Below are 17,567 nucleotides of genomic sequence, written 5' to 3'. Positions count from 1 at the left end.
TCTTGTATACTTAACATTAACCCCCTATAGGCATCTGAAAAGAGTGTCTGTCAATAGATTTCAAAATGAAAGTTAATTTTCAGTTTGCCATCTGCTAAGGATGCTTGTATTTTATTTTGGTTTCAATTCCTCACTTTAGGGACTAAAATACTTTATAAGTTTAGTTCTCTAGCTGGTAGACCAAGTCCAGAAAAGCAAATATTTCCCACACTTTTCACCTCCGACATTAGCACTGTTTTTACCACGTATTTTCTATATTCTATGCTATTTTGTTGAGTTTCTTGATCAGGTTTCACCATCTTCTATGCTTTTGCACTCCATTTCCAACTGTCTGATAAAAATGGCAAAAATGATCAAATGTCTCAAGTCTGAGGGATTTCATTATGGGATTCAGCAAAGGGTCAAATTCTAAGATCACTATTCCTAGTGGAAGTTTTCCCAAATTATAAGCGTATTGAGGACATGACCCAGATGGTCCAGTATCAGTTAATGAAACAGTTTCACAAGCAAAATGCAATTTGAAAATAAGAAAAGTTTTACTTGCATTTTAAAAAAATACATGAAAATTATACTTAGTTCATAGAAATGCTTAATAACATCCCTTTTCTTCCATTTCCTATAGGAATATCAGTTCATCTCTTCAGACTATCTGAAAAATTCTTACCCCAGCCTTAAAACAGCCACATCTTATTTTTATAACACTCCCTTTCCTTTTTTAAACTTGCATCAGGGTAAAAAGAGGAAGAATTGCTTACACTAATAAGTCCTTAGAGGGAAGGGATAAAGTGAATGTAATTGCAAGCAAAGCAAGAAATATTAAAAGTATTTGAATATTAATAATTTAGAGCAGGCAGGACTCTGTGAGTTTGTACTTATTCAGAAATCTGAACAATAGAAGAATCAAAACAATGAGACTCTTCACAAAATATTTTAACTACTTTATTGAGTTATAATTAATATACCATATACTTTACCCATTTAAAGTTTTTTAGTATATTAACAGATGTACAACCATCAGTGCAATCTAATTCTAGAATATTTTCATCACCCTAAAAGAAACCCATACCCATCAGCAGTCACTTCCTATTCTTTCCATCCCCTTTCCCTAGTTTCTATGGGTTTTGCCTATCATGACCATTTCATATATGATTATCTTAACTGGATAAACAAACCCACTGATGTGAGTAATGGAAAATAGTTTGTTAAATTAATGGGATGTACTACTGGATTTCCCTAGGATAATGCCAGGTTCCTAGATTCAAATCTCTTAATACATCCTCTAAAAATAAAACTGATCAATAAGAAGAGCAAATAAAGCCACACAAAACCTACCTCTTCGGCATAACTAGGGCACAGGGTGCCACAAGACTCAAACTAAATAGAAGAAAAGAAATTAACATCACGTTCCAGGAGAGAGCTTATTCCAAAAGCCCGAGTTGAGATAAGATGGTATCTAAAGAAACTGGGTAGAAAACAGGGTGATGGACCCCAGAATAAATCATACCTGAAAGAAAATGTCCCAATCTAAATACAAAAATTCTGACAACAGCTCTGACTCCTAGTATTGCTGAGCAAGAAAAGGCACCTGAAAGTATTCAGTATCTTAAGTGGCAAATTCAAAAAGTAATCTCCTCTGGAAGAGAAGGAAGTGAATAGGATTGGGAAAGGACCTTTGCAGAGTTGATGATGAAGGAAAAGAACCAAGCAAGGGAGAAATCAAGGGTCTCACAGAAACAAAAGGGAACCACAAAGGCCAAAGAAAGATCAATCCATTTCCCAACATCCCCCCAGATCCATCTATTAGAGATAAGTGGACAAAATTACTGGAACTGCAGTTGGTGCTGGGGTTTAATGTATAACCAGGGGACCTGAATCTCTGGACTGACCATGTGAGAGCCAGGCCCTGAGCTTCAACAGACTTGCAACTCCTACACTCTGGTTTATTGGATTTATCCCACTCAGCTAACATGGAGGTGAAGAAGGTCAACCACCACACCAGGGAGCCAAGAGTGCCTACAACTGAAAGCAGGAGAATTGCATCCAGCATCCATGTGGAATCTAAGCCCCCTCTTGATATAGATGTGGAGTGGAAACAACCATTCTAAGGTCCACAGGATGGAGAAATAGAGTATGGATTAGAGTGGACTTACTGATATTCTATTCATGAACTATTGTGATTAGTAATCAAAGAAACTGTGGCATTGATGTGGAGAAAGTGGCCATGGAGGCTGCTGGGGGTAGGGAGTGGGAAGAAGAGATGGGATGTGGGGGCATTTTTGGGACTTGGACTTGTCCTGGATGGTGCTGCAGGGACAGTTCCTGGACATTGTATGTCCTCCCATGGCCCACTGGGTGGACTGTGGGAGAGTGTGGGTTGTGATGTGGACCATTGACCATGAGGTGCAGTGGTGCTCAGAGATGTATTCACCAAATGCAATGAATGTCTTATGATGATGGAGGAGGTTGTTGTTATGGGGGGAGGAGTGAGGTGAGGGGGGTGGGGGGGTATATGGGGACCGGGGGTTGGGGGGTATATGGGGACCTCATATTTTTTTAATGTAATATTAAAAAAATTAAGACTAAATAAATAAATAAATAAAACTAGGGATCTTGTATAGCTCCCAAAACATTTACTCTTGTGTGTATAAATTGATGTTGCAAACTCAGTTATAATTAGAAAATTCAGCCTACTTGCATATAAATACTACATGAAAAAGAAAACAGAAAACAAAAATCAAAAATCAAAATGATCCACTTGATGAAAAACTTATCAAAGAAAACTCTAAAGAAGAAAAATATAATACAGCAATCTAACCTGAATCAACTATTCTTAGACAAGCATTTGCAGATATTTAACAAAACATCTAAACCAGAAATTTTAAAACTCAGAAGAGACATAGGCAAAAACCAGCAAGATTGATCTATCTATCTATCTGATCAAACTCAGTAAGAAATTGAAGATACAGACAAAACTATCTTAACAAATTTAGTTTGCTTAATGCTGCCAAAGCAATATACTAGAAATGAGTTGGTTTTTACAATGGAATTTATTGGGTTAAAAGCTTACAGTTCTGAGGCTATGAAGGTGTTCAAATCAAGGCATCATCGAGGATGCTTTCTCACTGAGCTGCAGCTGTGGGTGATTAGGCCCATGGCAAGGTCCACTTGTCTCTCCCCTGTCCCCCAGGCCTAGTTGCTTTCAACTTCAGACTGCTCTGTCTGTGTCTTTTCTCTCTCCTGGAGTCATTGATTTCAACTTCTGGAGGCTTCTCTCTGTATCTTCAGTTTTTTCAGATTCCTTAACTGAATCTAATAAAAAGATCCCATGTGTAATAGGTTTACATGCACAGGAATGGATTAGCTTTAAGAACAGGATTTTCTGGGTCCACCTAGCTTCAAACTGTCACACAAATAAAGACTACTTTACAAGTGCCTATTTACATGGTGTGTAGGAGAGAAGAGATTCAACTAAAAATGTAATAATTTTAAAAGGGGTATTGAAGAAAAGCAAAAAAAATAATCAAGTAAACAAAAACAAGATAAAGAAAGAAGTAAAAATTATCAGAGAGAAAATGATGGAAATAGAAGAGAGGCAAAGAAGTCCCAAAACTGCATAATTTGAGTCCATTAAGATTAAAAGCAAAACAGCAAACATGTTTAAAACAACACAAGGTAAACTTTCCAGATTTCAAAAAAAAGAAAATTTTATTTTTTCTCAAGAATATTTATGCCTTTTATTTCTCTTTATTGCCACACAGCACTGGAAATGGTCTTCATAATAATGCTGAACAAAAGGGGTGAAAGTAATCTCCTTGTTTTTTTCCCAAACCTAGTGGGAAATATTTTGTTTATACCATTACATATGATGTTAGCTATAGAATTTTTGTAGATGCCTGTAATTAAGTCAAAGAAGTTCCTTTATTCCTGGTCCATTGAAAGTTTTATTGTGAATGGATTCAAATATAGCCAAATGATATTTGTTCTTTATTCTTTTAATATGATAAAATATTAGACAAGGAGGGGCTAACACAGGAAGCCTGGGTTGCTGAAACCCTGCACATTCCAAAGAAACATTCATCTTCGGTTCTTGGGAAATAACCTGAGACCCTGGAATATTCTATTTGATAATGGTATATTCATTTCCCTGAGACCGTGGGTCATGTTCTACCAGCTTAACCATATAAGTTTATACTTCCAATGTGATTTATTATGAATACCCATTTTTGCTCAGGGATGGGGTTGGGTCCTGACACAAATACATTGCTTTTCTAATATTAAACCAACCTTATATACCTGGTATAAATTACAGTCATGATGGATGAATTAAACTTAATTATATATATATATAAACAAAACACACACACATTTCATTTGCTAATATTTGGATAAGGAATTTTGTATCTATATCTTTTTGAAGCCTCTCAGTCTATAGTTTTCTTTTCTTATAATACTGTTTCCTAGTTTTAGTATCAGTATAATGCTAGCCTCATAAAATCTGTTAACAAGTGTTCCCTCCTCTACTACTTTTCATGGGCTTTGTGTCAGATTGGGATTATCTTGCAAATCTTAAATGTTTGGTAGAATTGACCAGAAAAGCCACCTGAGCCTAGATGATATCTGAGGAGAATTTTTCAAATAGGAATTTAATATCTTTAATAAATACAGGGCTTTTCAGATTTTCCACGTATTCTTCTGCCAAATTTGTTATCTTATGTCTTTCAAGGAAACTAAATTTTCAAAGGTACTGGCATGGAGTCCCTGGGATTTTTCCCAATAAAATATCCATCTATTTGTTCATCTGTGACAGCAATCTCTTGCTCAGAGGTACAGAAAGGTGGGTGGGTAAACAGAGGCCTAACTCTGTTCTCTTCCCCTTGGGCAAACGCATGGATTTGTAAGAGTAGGTGTTAAGCGTGAGTGTGTGTGGATGCATGTATAGACCATTTGGTTCATAATAATGCTGGGGAAGTCAGGGACACACCCAGTGGCCATCTCCAAGTCCTTGCCTACCCCAACCTCCTTTTCTATTGTGTACAGATATTTCAATTATTTACATTCAACAGACCAGAATGGAGTGGCCTGATCATACCTTAAACCTGAAACAACCTCAGATGCTTATCAGGCCAGAAATTCTCAGTGATAGGGGCCCCCACTCCCTGAGTCGTATAAATACCCCATCCTGGGGCAGCACGGATTTGTCACTTATCTCCACAAAGTGAGGAAGTGAGGCAAAGTTTCTGTTGTGTTCCCATGGCACGCCATATATATATAGCAATTTGCTCCACAATTATAATTTTGTATGGACAGCCTGTTGCAGTTTGGTGGTTTGTATTCCTTAAAAAGCAGATGCTGAGACAGACATTAACATGTGGATCATTTATTAGGGAATGTCCTTGGGACCAGTTCTCGCAGAAGGGAAGAGAAGGAAGCAGGATTGGTGAGAAGATTAAGTTACTCTGTGATTCAGTCTCAACCAAGTTCTCAGCTGACCTCACTGGAAGCTCTGGAGCTGGAATGGCCCTTGAAAGTTATCCTGACAGAGTTCAAACCTCAAGCGACCAAGTCTTTTACATTCCATGTTGATCAGCCTTTGTTTGTGGGCTGCCTCTGGAAGCGGATGTGACCCTAGGCAAGGCAGTTTTCTTCAGCCTTGGCCATCCTCTTAAAGGGCAGGTAGCTGGGAGCTGAATTCCAGCAACATTCTCAGCAGCTATAGTAATCAGTACATTCTTGAAAAGGGATGCATCTCAGCAGCCACACGCAGCCACTCTCCGATATTACTAACATTGATAGTTAAATTCAATTCATTCTAGAATGTTTATCATCTTATTTTCCATACCTATTTAAGTATGCCTTCTAATCTACATGCTCTTGTGAGAAAAATTCACTGACAAACTCAGCTGGAGTTGTAAAGAAGACACACAGCCAAAATTAACAATATCTTGCAAACTAGGCAGTCTGTTCCCCAGTTAAATGTATAATTGTAGGAAATTGGCCTGTCATTAATTTTTAACATGCTGTCTAATTTAGGCAGTATATCAAGGATCCTTGTTGAGTCACAGAGTAATATCTCTTCCTGAAACTTGTTGGAGATTGCTAAATATTATTCTGTTGAGGCTAGTAAAGTGACTTAGTATAAATCCCTAAAGAACAGTTCTAATAAATGATGTATTATTTATTCCATTAGCATTATTTGCTTTCTAACTCCCTAGGGCTAATAATTTCAGCTCAGTCCTTTTCTTTTACAAACAACATATTTCAAACAATAAGGAAGAGAATTTCCATGGCCCAAATTAGAATCCTCAGGCATTGTCAAATAAAGATCATTTGCCTCATTCTGATGCATTTCTCAAGATTTCTTCCTTTGTTAATAAATAGAGAAGGTTGAAAATGTCTTGTGTCCAACTACAACTCTAATTATTATGCACCACCAAGTGCCATCAAACATTTGAATAAAAAAAGGTCATTTCAGCATAAAGAATAAAATTACATCTCATTTGTTTCCATCTGCAAATGTATTAAGGATGTGTTTCTTCATGAGGAAAGTAGAGGAAGAATTCATATGTACTAACCTTGAGTACTCGGCAGTGCCTTTCACATGCACAGTCTCTCACTGACTTTGTTTACTACTTTAATTCCGGAGGTTTGGGGGAAGGGAGAAATGGCAATGCTGCTGGTCCCTGTGGACTTGTACTATTATTACCTTGGTATTCTGGGGCTAAGGAAAAGGTGGTTTGCCATGAGACCAATTTAATGTTGTCTAGTTTCACAACCACTTCAGTGCTATCAGTGACAGGACATATTGTGGTAGTTGTACAAACACAGAGCCCATGGTACAGTAAGTAGAGACAATAGACTATTTCTAGATAATGCTTTTATATATATTGGCTTTGCATCTGAGCAATAGCACAAACAGACTAGGAAAACAGTTGTTGTATAAAGGATGGGAGCCACAAGCCCCTAGGTCTGTTAAGGGGTAGGAGGAACTAATTATTCCCCACTCTAGAGGTTTCTTCCTTGACATAGAGCTCATTAGCATTACATGCTCCACTTCCTCCTCCCTGGGAAGAGGGGAAATGACTTACTCTACTGAATTTGTAGACAAAAAGTTGGGCATTTTCAGCTTAGCTCTTTCGTTCACCTTGTGAGCTGGGAGCAAGCTTCCCCTGCCCCTCTCACAAAGTCTGTGGCAATAGGACCTCCAGCCCGGTGCTGTCTGTGAGCAGTGGGTGGTTTTGTCTAATTCTGAGATGATATTTGGAAGCCCACCTGCTAGAGCTTTTAGGCCATGTACTTCAATTTTGCAGCTACAAAAAATAGAGTTAATATATTTTTAACAGGAACACTGAGAAATAAAACAGAAGAGTGGGCTGGAAGATAAAATGTACCGGTGGAGAAGCTTTGATGGGGCCAAGACATATAACTTAGACTTTACTATTTGGATTTTTAACGTTTATTGATTTGAGATATATATGAAGAGGTGTTACAACTTAAGGAACATCTGTTTTCACCTTGTAGATGAACACAGTATGGCAGTTCTGTCAACAGGCAAATGACTGCTTCTATAGAGACTAGAAATTAAACAAAGGTAAGGACCCTTGGCCTCAGTCAAATACTGGCAGGCTGGGACCTAGCAGCAGAGACCGACTTGGAGGGCCTCAGCAAGTTGGAAGTGTCCCCAGCTCATTATAAAAAGCAGACACAACTTTTCTAAAGTAGCGTGGCTGAGGAAAAGTTCGATTGTTATAGGTCTTACAAATTTTATAGGCACTGGTAAACAGAATATTTTCTGATTTAGAGTGAAAAGAAGCTGAGCTCCTCCAATGCTACAGAGAACTTCAGCTAATAAGGTTCTGGCTTTAAATTTTTAGTGCCAGATCTAGGTACATTTACCAAACTTACTTTGTTTTTTTTAATTGGAGGAGCAGGGGTGTTTTGAATTGTTTTCAGAGCCTAGAAGGGGAATTATGTTGATATTAGCCTTGGATTCATGAAGATTATCCACAACCTCATTTTGGTTCTTAACTGGTTAATTAGATAATCGAGGACATGAAAAACATTCTCTCGGAAGAAGTTTTCTGAGGCCAAATAAGACTTTAAATACAAGACTGAATGCCTGCTCTCAAAAGATAAGGATACTATGGTGGTAGATCCAGCCCACACTCACCTCCAGACTGGAAGGAATAGAAATCAAGAGGGTTGGAAGACTCTGTTAAGAGGCTAGAAATACATCTTAACTAAGACCTGATGTTCGAGAGTGTCAACAATGCAAATATTTGAAGTCTCCAAAAAGACAACATCTTACATTGTCAGGGTAGCAAAGTACAACAGACTTGTTGGCTTAAACAAGAGAAATGTATTGTCTCATGCTTCTGGAGGCTGGAAGTCTGAAATCAAGGTGTCAACATGGTCACAGTTCCTCTTAAAGGGGAGAATACAGTCCATGCCTCTTTGCTGGCTTCAGGTGGGAGGCCAGCAATCCACAGTGTTCCTTGGCTTGTGGCAACATCATGCAATCTCTACCTCTATCACAAGTCCATCTCTCTGACTGCATCAAAATTTCTTCTCCTTGCACCAGTCATATTGGGTTAGGACTCACCCTGATCTAGCCTGGCTTCATCTTAAGTAATAACATCTTCAGAGATCCTATTTATAAATAAGTTCCCAATCACAAGGCTGGGGATAGGACTCAAACATGTGTTCTAGGGGGACACAATTCAATCTACACAAGACAGCAATGGCTTACACGTTACTCCCTGAGAAAAGCCATATGCACTCGTGAATCACCTCTCCCGAAATAAGTGGTGCCTAAATTAGTCTCTTGCTGAAAGATTTATCCTGCTGAAGTTTAAATTGTGGATTACAGACAACTGGTATGGGTAGAGAAGCATTCCTCTACCCTCTCAGATACCACTGAGACTTTGTCTTGGTCTTTGGTAACACTATGTTCTGATTTTTGAAGCATAATTTTGCATGGGATAATTACCCTAAGGACTAGAGATTAGCTTGGTTTCTAAATTTAGTGTGTGTGGAGCAAATGCTGTAATAAACTCAAGTTTCCTTTTAACTCTTGGGATTCTTAAAAGTGAGATTAATCAGAGGCTTGACATAAATTCTGAAGCCCTAAATGAAGGGACTACTTGCATTCCTGTATCTTACAACTCAGAATGCAGCTGCTCAAAGAAGACCAACTCCACCAAATCACCCCAAATCCTTCTGCCTGAGCATGAGGGCAATAAGAAGTCTGAGAGAGGATGGTTAGGGGTAAGAAATTTTAAGCTTTGAACATACAGTTCCCCAGGGGAAGATGATTTGATAAAAGACTTTAATTCATTTGAACTTTAACATATTTTGACTTTAATGTGAAATGAGATTTAATTTTTGAACTTCAGTTTTGCCTTGGGACTTTTATAATAGTGTCAGTCTTTATGTTCAGATGTGGGTTATTTCCATGGTGCTGGTATCTTATTGCTGGAAAATTTTTATACTTTCTATCATTACGTTATCATTTAATCCCATTGCAGAACCTGTGGCATGCTGTTGAAAATTGCAGTTGGATTTAATTTGGACATGGAAATAAAATAGAGAATAATTTTCAACTTTGTATAAAAACTGGCTTTAAAGTTAATTTACTTAGTAAAATGTACATATTTGTTTTGGGGATTCTGGAGGCCCCAGGAGAATCCACAAAGGGCAGTTAGTAAGAATTTGGGAAATAGCCTCATCAAGATGAAAATGAAACTGTCCTGATAGTTTGTGTATCTCCTCCTCTGAGGGTTGCCCAAGATACTATAGAGTTTAATGGGAAGATCAATCTGGGGATGTTGGGTGTAAATGCTTATTTCTCACTCTCAATGTTTCCTTCCATGTGGTTGCAGAGTTTTTGGAGTTATTCTATAGCCTCTCTCTGACCTTTTACTTACTCCAGTCTGGAGAAAGCAGAGTGGCAAACTGGGCAAGAATAAGTCTAGCATGCTCATCTCCTCTCTGCCTTTCTAACTGTGAGTAAGCTACTTGCCGAAAGTAAGCTTTCTCTTTAGTTTCTCTCAAGTCTAGGCAACTTACCACTTAGGTTCTTGACTTGCAAAGGGAGTGGGGAAGAAGGGAGAAGGGAAGGACAGTAAGAAGTGCAAGTAGGAGGTCTGCTCCAACTTGGGTAGATAGACTGGTTTAATTTTAGGATTTGGTATTAGTAAGCATATATGTCCCAACTTCAGTCATATTAGTAATAAATTTCATATTTTGTTCCCTATCTGCCATTTTTAAACTTATCTCTCAGTTTTCTCAGAACTGGCTATAAGGAAAGGCATATGATACATTTTAATTGCTGCCCTTGAAAAATTCCCATAAAATCAAGGACTAACTGACCTCTATAATTTGCAAGTACGTAACATGATTTGGGCCATGTCTCTGAAACCCAGTTTGCTCATCTGTAAGAGTAAAATTATAAAATCTACCTCATTGCATGAGTAGTGGATATCAAATGAAATTTTGGGGATTACTAACTATGACATGGTTTTAGAATCATGGATGAATGGTACTACTGATACATCATACCAGAAAGAAAAAGACTGGCTGACCCAGTTTTAGGCAGGGCTGACTGTCTGCAGATTGCTCCATAGAGAATAAGAGCAGCTCAGAATTGCCTCTGGATTCATCAGAGAGAAGAGGAAGGGACCAGTCAAGCTTCTTGCAAACTCACCAGCCAAGAAAGAAACTCTTTCCTCTTAGGAGGAACAAAGGGCACAAGGGCCTCAAGTGTTACTCTAAAGAAAGTTCTTTCACATGGAAAGGTGAGGAATGGGGATTGTTTATCATCCTCAATGATATATAGTGCTGAATGTATATATTAAATGAAGGAAAGTGCTTTTGTAAGACTCTAAATACTCCAAATAAATGTTTGTGTCATTTGTACTAGAAGATTCAGACTTATAATTATCCTGTGAAAATTCCTTGGTTGTCATGTGAGCAGGATAGAACTTTTCAATCACACTGAATAAAAGGAAATACAATGTCAGTGTGAATTTCTGTTTTCAAATAGTAACAACTGTAACTATAGTTAATTGAGCACTTTGTATGTGCAAACTCTATGCTGCAAACATTAAGTACTTCAAATTGTTTATTTCACCAAATGCTAAGAAGTAGTAACCTTTATTTTCACATTTATTGAGAAACAGTGTGATTTTCTTTACAATTATTGAATTTTCCCATAGAAGGGACTGAACATTTGATGTATTATATCATGTCTATTCTAAGTACTGGAGAAGAGATTTAAATTAATGAATTAGCTCTCAGTCTAATCATTAGCATAATAAAATTTCTTATATATGTATGTGTTTTACCTTGAGAAACCTTCCCTACTCCCCACCAAAAAATCAAAAAATGTTCTTTCTAGCGAAGATAGATTCATCTATTGTGTTTTGTATTTTTAAACAAACTCCATTGGAAGGAAGCAGAATAGAGTTGAACTGAACTGAATTAAACTAAAAGAAATTATTTGAATTGGGTTGGATTGGTTTGAATTGCATTATATTTCAGGGAAATTGTATCACAAATGCCTCCCTGTACAGATAAGGAAGTAGGACCATAATTTTACATAACTTGCCTAATGTTACCCTGCTCATTAGTAGAGGACCTGGAAAGGGAATCCAGTTTTATTGATCCCAGAAACATACTATTTCCACAATGGTTGCTCAGTTCTGAAGCAATATTTTTGTTTGTTTTCTAGATTTATTTTATTTTTGTGCCTAGATTTTTTGCTTTAAGTTTGTTTAAAAATCAGATAGAAATCATTGGAGGCAGGGAAATGTAAGATTTAAGTCCTTTTTCCCGAAACAATTGATATTTTCTTACCCTATCTAGGAAAGTCCATTACAAATTTGCATAGACTGGTTCATCTCTGGTTTAACAACAGGGGCGCCACAATATGGGGAACCAAGATATTGCCCAAGAGATAAGAGATCCAAGGTTTAGTATTTAGCAGTTCAAATGCATATTTTTAAACTTTACATAATGGAAACGATTAAACATGTAAAAAAGGAGAATAATATAAAGAACCCCCTTATGCCCACCACTCACTTTCAACCACTATCAACACATTACCAATCAAATCTTAAACATCAAAACATTTAAGTATGAATCTCTAAAAGATAAACACATTTAAAAACAAAACAACCACAATATCATTATCCTACCTAAATTATTAACTATCCAGTCAGTATTCAAATTCCCTAATTTACATTCATTTATTTTAACAGTTTGCTTGAATCAGGGTTAACATAAGATCTGTTGTACTTTGTTGAAGCATCTCTTCACTATCTTCTAAACTACTGGTTTCCCTGTTTGTCTTTTCTTTCCTTGAAATATATTTAAGAAATCAGGTTATTTCTCCTTAGCATTTTTTATAGTCTGGAATTTGATGATTACAAGCTGGTGATTAATATGTTACTTTGTGTTTCATATTTCCCATAAAATGGTATCTAGATTTCTACATCATCAGGTTATGGTTTGATTTTTGGGGGCAAGAATGCATTGTAAGTGAGTTTATACTTCCACCAGGATGCACATAAAGTCACAATTTCTCTCTTTTTGTCATATTAGAATCATTGATAATCATGTCCCAGATCCATTTTTTATGACTCTATGATTCTTTCTTCTTTTAGTAACTGGAGTACTTCTATGAAAAACTTCTGCTCATCACTTATTTGGTTTCCTTGAGATTTTACAAGAAAGTCAGGGCAAGTGCTTGATTCTTTCCTCTTATGTTAGAATTTTTTACTACTGCATAACAAGCCATCTAGTACTGTAAAACAATAATAATTATTTTATTATTATCTCTCACAGTTCTGGAAATTGACATGGCTCAGCAAGCTGATCCACATTTGGAGTTTCCCATGTGATTGTAGTCAGAGCAATGCTGGGGTCAACTTGGAGGTGCGTATTCACTTACATGTTTAGTGGTTGATGATGGCTATCCACTCAGGCCTCAGCTGGATCTTTGGACATACACTTACATGTGCTCAGTCCATGTAGCCTGCGCTTTCTCCAGTGTGGTAGTTAATTTATAAAAGTGATAGCTCGATTACCTTTTATGATATAGCTTCAGAAATCCCAGAGCTTCGTTGCCACCATTGTTATAGACACACCATATTAAGGGGAGGGAAAAAGGGAATATGGACCCTACATCTTGATGAGAGGAGTGTCAGTGTCATGTAATAAGAAGAGCATATGGTATAGTACTTCTCATTGCTACTATCTTGGGAAATACAATTTGCTACATTTTATTTGCTATTTTTTGTTCAATTAATTGTTATGGTATCCTTTGAAGTTGATCCAATCAATTATTATTATCATCATTATGTATTCATGGATCTCAGCACATTTAATGTATTCCAATCCATTTCAATTATTATTTTTATTCATGTATAAATTCCTTCATCTTCAGCATGTGATAGTCTTTAAGTTGACTCCTTAGTCCTTTTGATACAACCCCAGTAGGTTTTGAAAGCTTCTTGGCTTTCTTGCATAATACAATACAAACATTCTTCATCCCAGAACTAGATTTAGTAATTTCTCCAAGAAGCTCTAGTTCCTTTTAGCATAAAATATAACAAGAATTCCTACTGATATTTAAAATTCAAATTAAGGACTACAGGGTTTTAACTTAACCTCTGTGATCTTATATCTCTATCTCATTGGTCCCATGACCCAAATCCCAATTCCCAGTGATGGCAACATAATTGTGCATATGTTTTATTCCAAAAGAAGCATGAAACAATCTAAGAATAAATACTGACACTACCAAGAACAATATAGTTACTGAAAATAATTTTATACTCCAAGTTTTTATGCAAATTAAAATTTTGAGGGTATATTTCATTATGAATGTATAATCAAAATATTGTATTTTAAAGTCACTTGAAACAAATCTGTGCGTGATTATGTTAACAACTCAGCACAGAATTATGCTTTCCTTTTTTAGGGATTTCATTTTTAAAATTTAATTAGTTACATAAAATATTTTCATAGTACCAAAGTCAAATCTAAAAAAAAAAAGGTATATTCAGAGAAGTCCAAATTCTATTCCTGGCCCCTCTACACACTTTATCCTTCTCCCTAATGGTAGCTGTGATGGTTAGGCTATTGTGTCAACTCAGTCAGGTAATTGTGCCCAGTTCTTTGGTCCAGCAAGCTCTGGGCTAACTGTAATAGAAGGGCATGTATGGACTTTAGTCACCATTAACTTTACTGCAGTGGTAAATCATAGATAGCTGGTTATAATTACATCAATCAGGGAGATTGCCATCAGCAATGAGTGACCCTTAACCCAATCAGCTGAATGCGTTAAAAGGGGAAGTGATTCCAGCATTGAGAGAGAATTTCCCAGCTCTTCTTTGGATAGCCAACATCTCCCAGAACTCATCAAGAATCTTCACTGGACTTTCATCGGAGCTCCTGGTTGCAGCCTGCTTGCAGAACCTGGACTTGTGCATCCCCACAGCTACTTGAGAGACTCTGATAAATCTCTTACTATCAACAGATATCCCTTGTTGATTCTGTTTCCCTAGAGAACCCTGAATAATACAGTAAACATTTCCTTAAATATTGGTTTCCTTTTTTAAATATAAGGAAATGCATATATATATTTATTTAAAATCCTCACTCTCCTTTCTTAGATAAACAGATGCACACAAAAATATTTTCATTTCTTAGTTTTTATCACTTAATAATAAATTCCAGAAATCATTGAATAACAATGCTTAAAAATTTTTCTATTTTATTTTTACAACTGAATACGACTTTGTTTGAATGTACCATTATTTATTCAATTGTAACCCCCACTAATGGGCATTTGACATGTTGCACTTTAAAAAAAAAAAAGAGCTATTGAGACATAATTCACATGCCTTACTATTTACCCATTTTAAATATATGTAATGAATTCAGTCATTTTTTAAATATTCATAGATGTGTGCAACTATCACCACAGTCAATTTTAGAACATTTTTATCATCACAGATAGGAACCTTGTGCCCTTTAGCTATTACCCCTTATGCTCTATCCCCCTTAGCATTAAGGAACCATTAATCTACTTTCTGTCTATAAAGATTTGCTTATTCTGAAAATTTTACATAAATAGGATCATATTTTTTTTGTGACTAGCTTCTTTCACTTAGTATAATGTTGTCAAGATTTATCTATGTTGTAGCATGCATTTGTACTTCATTCCTTTTTATGCCCGAATAATAATCCATTAAGTATGACATATTTTGTTTACCCATTCGTTCATTGATGGACGTTTGGTTTGTTTCTACATTTTGACTATTATCAATAGTTAATATTCATAATATACCAATGCTGTGAACACTGGTGTACAGTTTGAAACTTCTTTTCAATATTTCTGGATATATGCCTAGGAGAGAAATTGCTCAATCATACGGCAATTCTATATTTAACTTTCTTTGAGGGAGCACCGAAGAGTTCTTCACAGTGGCTGCACCATTTTATATTCTCATGAACATTACACTAAGGTTACAATTTGTTTACAGCCTCACTAACTCTTGTGACTTTTTTGTTTGTTTATTTGTTATAGAAGTTGTGGGTTCACAGAAAAATCATGCATAAAATACAGGATGCCCCTCACCACACTATCACCAACATCTTGGATTGGTGTGGAACATTTGTTACAGTTGATGACAGCATATTTTTATAATTATGCTATTAAAGTCCATGGTTTAATATAGGGTTCACTATTTGTATAGTGCAGTTCCATGGACTTTTTAAAAAAACATATTCCAGTACCCTATATAAAAGCTAACATTTCCCTTTTTAATCACATCAGATATATATCTCAGGGCTGTAAATTGTGTTCACAATTTTGTGCTACCATCACCATCATCCATTACCAAAATATTTACATCATTCTAAATAGGAGTTCTACTTTTTAAGCTTTAACTTTTCATTCCCTATCCCCATCTCATCCCCTGGTAACCTATATTTTAGTTTCTGACTTCATGAGATTGTTTATTCTACTTGTTTTGAATCAGTGAGATCATATAATATTTGTCCTATTGTGTCCAGCTTATTTCACTAAACAAGACTCATGTATGTCGTCAAATGCATTAAAACTTCATTCCTTTTTATGGATGAATACAATTCCATTGTATATATACCACATGTAATGTATCCATTCATTGGTTGATGGACACTCCATCTCTTAGTTTGCCAAAAGGCTACCAATGCAAAGTACCAGAAATGTGTTGGCTTTTATAATGGGAGATTCATTAGGGTAAGAGCTTACAGTTTTGAGACCATGAAATTTCCAAATCAAGGCGCCATCAGAGATGCTATCTTACCAAGCCAGCTACTGGTAATCCTGGTGTCCTGCCACATGGCAAAACAACAGGGTGGCTAGTCTCTGCTGAGGTCCCTGCCTTCCCTTCCAGAATCTGCCATTTCCTAAATCTCAGCTGTGGGTAACCAGGCATAGGGCTTTCCTTTTCTGGGTCTCCTCTCTCAGTCTCTGCTGCTCCACTTTTTTCACGAGTTCAACTGTGGCTTATCAGCCACATGATTCATCTCTTCAGACCTGAGCTGCCCCATGGACCCGGCATACTGGTGCTTTGTGCTTCAGCTTTGGCTGCTGGCAATCCTCAGGTCCTCTCTCACATATGGCTAGGCTAAAATGACAACTTCCCTTTTCTGTCTTCCTCTGGGTCTCCATTTGTATGTAAGGTCCAGCAAGAGGGCAGAGACCCAAACCGGAGCCATGCTTTTCTGAAGTAGTCTAATCAAAAGCAATCTAATCAACTGATCTAAAATGAATGGATTAGTTTAAGAGCCTAGTCTTTTTGGATTCAAAAAAGTACTTTGAACTGTTATACTTGGGTTGCTTCCATCTTTTGGCAGTTGTGAATAATGCTGCTAGGCTGCATAAATATCTGTTTGAGTATCTGCTTTCATTTCTTTTGTGTATAAACCTAGAAGTGGGATGCCATGTGATATGGTGGTTCTATACTTACCTTTCTGAGGAACTACCAAACAGTCTTCCATTACACCATTTTACATCATCACCAGCAATGAATGAGTGTTCCTATTTCTCCTATTCCCATTGATACATGTTATTTTCCTTTTTTTTAATAATAGCAGCCATTCTAATGGGTATGAAATGCTATCTCATTATAGTTTTGATTTGGATTTCCTTGATGGTTAATGATGTTGAGCATCTTTTCATTGGCTTTCTGGTCATTTGTATATCTTCTTGGGAGACAGTTATATTTAAGTCTTTTGCCCATTTTTGACTGGGTTCTTTGTCTTTTTGTCATTAAGTTGAAGGATATTTTTATATATTTTAGATATTAAACATTTATCAGATATGTGGTTTACAAATATTTTTTCCCACAGTGTATGTGTGTAAGTCTGTCATCTTACATTCACGATGAAGTCCTTGAGGCACAAAAGTTTTTAATTTTGATGAGATTCCATTTATCTATTTCTTTTTCTTTTGTTGCTTGTGCTTTGGGTGTAAAGCCTAAGAAACCATTGCCTTCATAAAGTTCTGAAGATGC

The sequence above is a fragment of the Dasypus novemcinctus genome, chromosome 12 (assembly GCF_030445035.2).
Source record: "Dasypus novemcinctus isolate mDasNov1 chromosome 12, mDasNov1.1.hap2, whole genome shotgun sequence".
In the NCBI taxonomy this organism is placed as follows: domain Eukaryota; kingdom Metazoa; phylum Chordata; class Mammalia; order Cingulata; family Dasypodidae; genus Dasypus; species Dasypus novemcinctus.
Note: the sequence above shows the minus strand (reverse complement) of the source record.